This window comes from Pongo abelii, chromosome 9 (genome assembly GCF_028885655.2).
Source record: "Pongo abelii isolate AG06213 chromosome 9, NHGRI_mPonAbe1-v2.0_pri, whole genome shotgun sequence".
Classification (NCBI taxonomy): domain Eukaryota; kingdom Metazoa; phylum Chordata; class Mammalia; order Primates; family Hominidae; genus Pongo; species Pongo abelii.
The window spans coordinates 127,521,442-127,531,902 of NC_071994.2; the positions used below are offsets into that span (position 1 = coordinate 127,521,442).

The following is a 10,461-nucleotide window of genomic DNA, read 5'->3' on the forward strand; positions in this document are numbered from 1 at the left end:
GCCTACATCAAAAAGACTCAAAGAGCACCAAACTAATATTCTAAGGTCACACCTCGAGTCACTAGAGAAAAACAAGAACAAACCAAACCCAAACCTAGCAGAAGAGAGGAAGTAACCAAGATCAGAGCAGAACTAAATGAAATTGAAACAACAACAACAAAAAGAAAGATAAATGAAACAAAACACTGGTTCTCTGAAACTTTTTGAGCACCAACACAATGCTCAGAGAAAATGTTCATTGGAGCATTTGGATTCCAAATTTTCAGACTTGGCATGCTCTACCCCTAAATATGTAATGTAAATATTCCAAAATCTGAAAAGATAAGAAATCCACAACATTTCTGGCCCCAAGCATTTTGGATAAGGGATATTTAACCTGTATAACCAGGACAGAATCGTCATTCTCTCCTCTCATCATTGCTCCATTCACTTGAGTTTTCACTTCACCAGGAAAATTAGAGGTAGAGGCTTCAGCAACCTGGGTGCTGGCTTCTAATGCAGATTAGACCCAGGTGGGATGCGAGCAAAGAACACTGTTTCTAATCCACAAAGGACCAGCATCTAGGAAATGTTAAGTTACTGCACATGTCATAGAATAAAAGACATATATCTCGAACAGGGAGAGCTCTGTTTATGGAGAGAAATAGTAGTAACTGAGGTACTACTCTCCCTAAGGCCACTAATGTCTATGAATCTTCTCTGATCCTCCACCATTTTACTTCAGTGTCAGAAATGCACAAAATGGGAAAGAAAGTGGTGTATCTAAGTCTTAGATTACCACTTAAAATGAGGAAGACCTATGCTAAGTGAAAGAAACAAGACACAGAGAGAAACACTGCAGGATCTCACCTATACGTGGAATCTAAAATAGATTAACAGGAGCAGAGAGTATGGTATTTATGGGTTTCCAGGGGCTGGTGGGAGGGGAAATTTTGCTAGATCTTAAAATTCTCTACATATTTTGGAATATAATCCATGGCAAAACAGAGGGAACACTGGATCTTCAGGAGAAAGCCCTACAAATGTAAATTGCCATAAAAAATAAGAATTTTCTTCCGTACCAAAATGAATACAGTGTGAAAAATTAAGGTAATGCTCCCTGTGAATTAAGGCATGTAGCCATGTGGCTGAAGTGGTCCATATTAAAGCATGGACATTTTCTCATGTGGAAATTAATGTTTCAGTAGTAACATAGGTAAATAGCACCCTCTGATGGGAACTATTGACTTAGACAAGATTTGTACTAATTAAAAGAAAAAAGATGTTCTAAGGAATAATCCAAATGAAGACTCTTAAGTAGGGTAAAGCATTGAATTTTGACTCAAAACTCAATTAAGGTTCTTGGAATGTATGTCTAATTTTAACAACTGAAGAAAATATTACAAAATGCAATCTGGTAGAAGAAAAGTTTGATAAGTATTTTGTACTCTCCTTTCACTTCCCCTTCTGTCACTATGAAAAGCATTTGAGCTCATGAGTTTGAGAAGCTAAGGCAGTTCTTTCGGGGTGTTTCAAGAAAAGAAAGCACTGAAGAACTCTTCCTCTTTCCTTCCCAGCTTCACTCTTCCTGTTCTGGATGATAACAAATGATTAATATAGTCATCAGAAAGCATTTTACCACCACCTCTACCTTTATTTTTGTCTGTTAACCAATGGGAATAATAGCCCTTAAAGAAGAGATGCCAAATTAGCTGAGCATGGTGGCAAGCACCTGTAATCTCAGCAACTCAGGAGGCTGAGGCAGGAGAATTGCATGAACCTGGGAGGCAGAGGTTGCAGTGAGCCGAGATCGTGCCACTGCACCCCAGCCTGGACGACAGGGCAAGACTCCATCTCAAAAAAAAACAAAAAACAAAAAAAAGATGCCAGTATAGTAAGAAGCTCATATAAATAACAATAGAAGAAACTAAAGAATTAGAGAATAGACACAAATTCACTGTACTTACTAGATTATACATGCATGCACGCATGGACACACACACATAATTTATGGTCAGTTTATTTTTGACAAGGATGCCTAGACAATTAAATGGAGACAGAACAGTCTTTTCAACAAATGGTGCTGGAATAACTGGATGTTCATATTCAAAATAATAAATTGGACACCCACACTATAAAAATTAACTAAAAGTATAATCATGCATCTAAATGTAAGAAATAATACTATAAAACTCTCAGAAGAAAACATCAGAAAAGACATTATCAAGAGAGTTAAGAAACAATCCACAGAAGAGACATGTTTTCAAATCATATATCTGATAGGATCTAATATCCTGAATACACTGAGTATTGTAACACCATAAAAATATTAAAAGACAACCCAATTTTATAATAAGGACAGAATTTGATAAAACATTTCTTCAAAAAGATACTTAAAAAAACAAACACAGAAAAAGATGCTCAATATTACTGGTAATGAGAGAAATGTGAATCAAAATCACAATGAAATATTACCACACACAAACACTAGGATAACTATAATTATAAAAAATAAAAGATAATACCAAGCATTGGTGAGATGAGGTTGTAAAAGTTGTCACTGGTGGGAATATCAAATAATGCAGTCACTTTGAAAACCAGTCAAGCAGTACCACAAAACATTAAAAATAGAATTACCATATAACCCAGTGTTTTCTCTCCCAAGAGAAATGAAAACCTATGTCCACATAAAAGTTTGTATATGAATGTTCATTAGCACCATTACTCATAATAGCCAAGAACTAGAAAAATCCAAATATCCATTAACTGACAAATGGGTAAACAAAATGTGGCATATTCACACAATAGAATATTATATGATAAAATAAAGGAAAGAAGCACATTTATAAGTTACAACATGGATGAGCCATGAAAACGATATGCCAAGTGAGGAAAGCCAGTCACAAAGGACACATGCTATATTACTCCATGGATATAAAATGTCCATAGCTGCAAATCCACAGACAAAACATCCCTAGAAAGTAGATGGGTCATTGTCTAGGGTCGGGGGTGGAAGATGGGAGGACAGTGGCTAAATGGTTTGGGGTTTCCTCTGGAGGTGATATGAAGGCTCTAAAATTGATTATGGTTATGGTTGCACAGTTGTGCGAGTAAAGCCAAAACCATTGCATTGCACACTTTAAATGTGTGAATTATGTGCTATGTTACTTTTATCTAAATAAAACTGTTTCCAGAAAAAAAGAGTAAACTTTACATAAATGAAAACATGAAATAAAACAGAAATCAGAAAATATTTTTAAGTGAATGAAAATGTAAATACAACATATGAAAATACATGAAACATAGTTAAATACAGTGCATACATGGCAATTTATGGCACCCAAGTGCCTATATTGGAAAACGAGAGGTTTCAAGTTAGACATAAACTTCTATCTCATAAAATGTCAAGAAAAAAAATTTTAAATTCAAAACAAGCAGAAAATAAAAGAATAAAGATAATGGTTGAAAAAGTAGGAAACAGAAGAAGAATATATAAATAAGTTCATTTGAAAGCTGTGTTTTTTACATCAATAAAAGTGATATTCCTCTAACTAGACAGTTTGGGCAGAAAAGGAAAAGATAAAAATTAGCAATATCAGATACATCAGAGAATGTGGCTACAGAGCCTACACACATTAAAGGAAAATGGAATATTATGAACAAATTTACAGTTATTTAATTTGCAAATCAATGAAATGGACCAATTATTGAAAGATATAAATTGCCATCATTGGACAAATGAACTTATATAAGATGAAAAAATATATATGCCCTCATTCTGATACCCTTAAGCCAAGCACAATGTTATATAATATATGACAAATGTATATAATGGGATTATACATTGGCTTTTATCCTCTTGTAAACTCTGGAGAAAATCCCTCAACTCGTACTTAGTAAATGAGAATACTCTCTGCCCTGGTCTGCACTGGATTCTTCTGTATGTCTTATACTACTTCTGCTGCTCCTCTTCTGTATAAGCCATTCTGTATTAACAAGCTGTTCCCGTAACTTGAGCCTTTATTCTCAATCTCTGTTTATGGATTAGTTAATTGTTCCCTTTAAGTAGAGCTCGGGCTTTGTAAACTTATTGTATTATGAAATATAGGATAAATATATATAGATGATATAGATGTAAAAGTGTACAAAGTATATACTTCAACCAATTTTTATAAAATGAGCAGCTTTTAACCACCATGCAGATCTATAAATAAAAAATCGCCAGCACCCCCAGAGCTCTCCATGTGCCCCGTCTTGATTGTAGCTCTATCCATTTTTACATTCCCATCCTGATTGTGTGGTAGTCACTCTCTGGCTTTGCTTTATTACTTTATAACTAACGAGAGCATCTTTGTCATCTGTATCCTGCTGAAAGAAGGACAAAGAGAAGGTGGAAATGGCACACATTGGCCTTGAAACAGTGTGCATCACGTCTGGAACTCAGTCACATACAAGAACACACTGCAGGAAAGACTGGGAAATGTGTTTTGGAGGAAGAGTGAACAGCAGTAATCTCTGCCACCCTAGTATATAATGATATAACTATCATTATATCCGTGTCTGCCAATTATCATCAATGTGAGATTAAATAAGACATTAAATGTAAAAATGTACTGCTCACCCTGAAACTTAGTAAGAACCCATAAAAATCATGATTTATCTAGGCCATTCTTATTTTTTTATGTATTGTATTGGCCAGAAGAAAATAACATATTCACATATTCTAAATTGAACAACAGAACTATGAAATAGGAAGAATACTCATAAGACATTTTTTCTTGAGTATTTTGCTTTTATTTGTATTTCAAGACGTGTTTATTTACTAAAAATAATACTCATAACTGATTTTTAAAGTAGAAAATTTTTGTATAATTAAAGAGAAAATACAACCCTGATCAATTTAGAATCCAACACCCAAGTCCTGATCCCTGCTCTACCACCTATATGTTGTAATTTACAACAAGCCACGAACATCTCTGAGCACCAGACCCATCATCCATGGGACTGGATCTAGGATTCCCTGGCTCATTTACCTCCCACTTCTTCCTGAGGAGCACAGGAACTGACAGATGGGACAGTGCAGGGAAAACTGTGCACAACTCTCCTCCAAAGAGAAACTACAACACCTGGACACGTCTCTATATTGATGTTTGCAGTGGGTTAATTCAACTCTATGGCAGAAAGACTTTAAACAGTGCAAGTGATTCCACCAGCCTCCCCCTCACTGAGGAAGATTAAGTCTCTGCCCTCAAATGTAACACTTCATGACAATGAGTGACAACTTAATGTTTAAAGGTATTTCTTGGCAGGGTGCGGGAGCTCATGCCTATAATCCCAGCACTTTGGCTGGCGGATCATGAGGTCAGGAGTTTGAGACCAGCCTGGACAACATGGTGAAACCCCGTCTCTACTAAAAATACAAAAATTAGCCAGGCGTGGTGGCACATGCCTGTAATCCCAGCTACTTGGGAGGCTGAGGCAGGAGAATCGCTTGAACCTGGGAGGCAGAGGTTGCAGTGAGCCGAGATTACCACTGCACTCCAGCCTGGGTGACAGAGCAAGACTCCATCTCAGAAAAAAAAAAAAAAAACAGAAAGTATTTCTTTTGCACAACAAAGTCTGCAGATAAACTACATACTTGATCTGGTGCAAAGCTTAATTAACAGTGAGTGACATGTCCCAATGCTAGAGAGAAAAACCGACTGTGCCAGATTTATGGGATCTCAGTTTTAGATTAGAACATATTTTTAAGTTTATCTTTTCTGAAAATAAAACTGATTTCATCTGCATTTTGAGGATCTTCACATGAAAGATCAGTGACCCAGTTTAATCCACCTCTTTGGCCATTTCAGTGATAAAATACATAAAGTATGGACACACCTCTGAAATGTCCACAGAGTACCAAATAGCACAGATATTATTTACTTATTTAAATACATTTTTTTAACTAAGGAAAATAATTTTGTCAAAAGGGACAGCAAACAAAATAAATGATAAAAAGAAACCTCCAACCAACTTCAGCTATTTTATAAGAATAGAATTTGTTAAGGGTTAAATCAGGCATGTTGATACCAGGGTCGTCAGCAATCAGGAATGAGTGGCCATTTCAAACCGCAAGTCAAAAATTTAGCAATGCTGAACATCAAAAACAACAAGCCAACAAACAAGTTAAGATAAATTTTTTAATATCAAAATATTGAATGAAGATTAGAAAATGGAAAAATAGTAAATATCATTATAATTATGTTAGAAAATAGTTGTCCATTTCTATAACAGATTGATGATTTTTGAGTAGTCACATTTTTGTCTGATTTCCCAAAAGAAAAATAATCTACCCTCCTATTCCAGAAAAGACTGATACAATTTGTTAAATTTGGTAAATCAGTTTTTTTTCAAATTATCGTATCTCTCTCAGCTACAGTTTGAGGTTTTCATAGCTTAAAATCCATATGGAAGGAACACATGAAAACCAAAAAATGCAAGTGTGATTTGGCTGTTCCTAGGACTCCCAGACCTCTGGAATTAATATCAAGCAATTTCAGCTTTTACCCCACTAAGATAAATCCTATGATCTCCACAATTTCCTAGAGCCTCCAAGGAGAGGATAATTCTAAGTAAGCGACTTCATTTTCCATCATTTTACTTTCTAAATTCTGTCTTCCTACGTAGAATTTCAAACAACACTCACTATTTTTTTTTAATCAAGAAGTTGTTGCTATTCCTTCTCTACCTGATTCCTCACAAATGTGGCCACAGCTTTTCCATTTTCATTCCCCAAATAATAACACCATGTGCCTGTTACAATTGTCATCGAAGCTTAATGGAGAGTACAAGATACGGTGCTCCACAGAATAGAATACAAATTCAGATTACTCACAAATATTAAAAATAATTTAAAAATTAAACAATAACAGAAAATGAAAGTGGTTTCTACAGTCTTACTGAGCATTCCCTACAGAGGGATCTCATTTATCGGCCGTGTGTCTCTTTGGATCCTTTTCACTCCCATGCCTACATCTCTGAAATAAATGACCCTGATAGCATTTCAAAGTCATTTTTTTATTTTCTGAAAAACTCACCTCTCTGACTTTATACTAGCTTAAAAGATGTCCTCTTTCCCAACAATAAGAACCATCAAACTGTTTTCCTAAACAAACATAAAAGAAGCGATACCCATTCTGTTAGAAATGTATGAATCATTCTGGAACAAAGCACAGTCAATTTCCAAATTAGAAATGTTTTCTCATACTCCATGTTAACTGAAATAAAAATAGTAAAACGGAAACAAAATATACTAAGAAGAGCAGTGGACTTGAAATCAGAAGGCAAAATGTTTAGTCTAGACGTTTTCATTAAGAAGTTGTGTGACTTTAAGTAAATCATTACCGTGAAGAGCTTCACTTTCCCATCCATGTAATAAATAAATGTCCTTCTTTTATGTACTGGTTTGTGTGTAAAAATAAATAAGAAAACTATTTGACCAAAAAAAAAAAAACTTAATCTATGCTGTTTAAAGCTGCAAAGTAGGTTATACTTACTAGTCCTTAAGAAACTTTTCATCTCTGGCTTTTAAAGGAGACATATGTTTGCCCAGAAGATGATGGAGAGATGGTAGCAGAAACAGACTGTCTGATTCCCACCTCCAGTGGCAAATGGTGAATAATAATTTCCACCCCTCTGATAACACAGTGATTCAGAAAGTGTTAATTTGCTTGATCATTTGCAGACCATTTATCTTTTCCTAGAGGAAAGAGTAATGTTAAAAATGACAATATAAAAATATAAATTTATTGCCTAATGCTACTACTATACAAGAAAAAATGTGAAGAGAAAAGAATTATACAAATGATGAGGAAAGGAGGAAAACATGATCTTTGAAAAGGGAAAATAAATTATTGAGAGAAGACTCAAATTTTCTTCACTATAGTAAGAAAGAATTAGGATAGGAAAAGTACTACCAAAATATCATAAATAACAACAGAAGCTCCCTGTCCTAAAAATACATGCACAGAAAGATACTGTTTCTAATCAAAATTTTTTCCTACTAGGGTTTTTTTCTCAGAGAAAGTTGAATATTTTATTCATCAAACTGTAGATTAAGGGGTTCATCAAAGGAGCTGTACTGGTGTAAAAGACAGAAGAAATCTTTCCCTCATCCATGGACCCAGCAGAAGATGGTTTGAGACACATAAATGCACACGATCCAAACTAAGAGAAACAGCAATTAGGTTGGAACTGCAGGTATTCAAGGCTTTGTACCCGCCCTCCTTGGAGCTGATGTGGAGGATGATGTAGAGGCTGCAACCACAAGAGATAAATATGGTGACAGTGGAAAATGATGACTGCTGCAATGGAAACCACTGGCTCATTGATGTAGGTGCCGGTGCAGGAGAGCTGGAGCAGAGGGAGGATGTCACACAGATAGGGATGGATGGTGTTTGCATCACAGAAGGTCAGTCTCAGCATGCATCCAGTGTGGGCCATGGCACTAGAAAAGGCCAGCAAGTATAAACCAAGCATAAGGTGAGAGTACACTTTGGGGAACATGGCAATATTATACAAAAGTGGGTTACAGGTGGCTACATGGTGATCATGGTGACATGGTGATCATAGGCCATTGAGGTGAGCACATAGCATTCAGAAATACCAAAAAAGAAAAAAAAAGAAAAGCTGGGACATGCACCCCATGTAGGAGATAATATCCTTCTCTGTTATGAAGTTCATCAGCATTTGGGGTGTAAACACAGAAGAATAATAGAGATCTATGAAGGACAAGTTAAAAAGGAAAAAGTACATGGGGGTATGAAGGTGTGAATTGAGCACAGCGAGAGTTACCAAGCCAGATTTCCCAACACAGTGACCATACACATTACTAGAAACAGGAAGAAGAGGGAGTTGGAGATCTGGCTGATCTGTTAACCCCAGCAAAATGATTTTAGTCATGAAAGAGCCATTTCCAGGAGCCATTCTTCTCTGAGGGCATCTGTGGACATAGGAAAAAAAGCTTCCATTCAAGAGCAACACAGCTCTTCCCACAATTTCTCCTCCCATAAGAGTAGAGTATATGCTGGGATTACCTGAGACTAGCCTAATACGGACCCACATAATCTGCCTTTACCGCTATCATGATACTGAGTGACACTGACTTCCCCTTTTTTGAGTTGTAGGAAGCCAAATACAGCAGAGAGCAGCACCACTTTAGCCTGCTAGCATGAAGGCCAGCTCTACCACATGCAAGCATGACTGTTGGAAAGACAAAGGGATACGGGTGAAGGGTGGACCAGGACAGAATGATTTACCCCTCATTTCCTCATTTCTTCATTTCTTCAGTCACTTGAGTCCTCTCATCACCAATAAGGTTAAAGGCAGAGGCCATGGCAACCTGGTGCTGGCCTCTAATGTAGATTCGACTCAGGTGGTGCATAGAAACAAAGAACATGGTTTCTAATCCAAAAATAAGGGACCAAAGTCTCGGAGAGGTTATGTTACTGCCCCACATCACAGAATCAAAGTCCTACATCTAGAACAAAGAGAGTTCTGTCCTTGGAGAGGGAACTTACTAATCAGATACTGCAACCACTGGGTTCACTGGTGTCTCTGAACATTATCTGCTCCTTTTGAACAGATTTTTCCACTGATTTCACCTGATTATCAGGACAGCATTGAATGGGAATGTAAATACCGTGTCTTCGAGCCTTGAACTTCCAGCTCAAAACAAAGAGGATATGAGTGTACATGGAATTCAGAAACACCCTCCTTAGGCCAGAAAACCTTAGTATTTCCTTATCCTTATTTGCCACTGTGGTCCTGGAAGGGCAATTTCAAGCTCTGAGCCTTTAGTTTCTTTAATACTAAGATACAGATCAGACTTAAATTTGATTGTGTCCTATTATTTTTATTATTATTATTTTTAGTATAAATATGATTCCTCTCTAGCAGCAGACAAAAAAAAAGTCTTTATTATTCTTTCCGTCACTTGGTAGGACATAATAGATTTAATGTCAATTTAATGATATAATGTACCTTGATATATAATTTACTGTTGAAGCTTCCTCAGCCACTTCCCTAGGGAATATGGTTCAGGTTTAAGCAAGATGAGGGCTTTGTATTTATCCCCTGGACTATGATTTCTCTTTTGTTCCTTAGAGACTCAATATTTTATTCAAGTTTTCCTTCTCCCAAGGGACTGTACATCCCCTAAGGCAGAGTGAAAATAAACTCCCATCTCCCCATAATCTTCACATCTGATAGGAATCCTATTTCATTAGTTCTTTCTTTTTTCTTCATCCTGAATGGGAATTTTTCACAGGATCTGCCCGCAGGCTTCTTTATTTCTTTCTCTTTTTTTTTTTCTTTTTGAGACAGGGGTATCACTGTATCACCAAGACTGGAGTGCAGTGACACCATCACAGCTCACTGCACCATCAACCTCCCAGGCACCAGTGATTACCTCCCACCTTAGCCTCTTAAGTAGTTGGGACT

At 36.5% G+C, this 10,461-nt stretch overlaps 1 pseudogene; it reads right to left on the reverse strand.

Moving 5' to 3' along the window:
• Positions 1-8,037: 8,037 nt before the first annotated feature.
• LOC100451634 (olfactory receptor 8B3-like) lies at positions 8,038-8,946 on the reverse strand (annotated as a pseudogene).
• Positions 8,947-10,461: the final 1,515 nt, after the last annotated feature.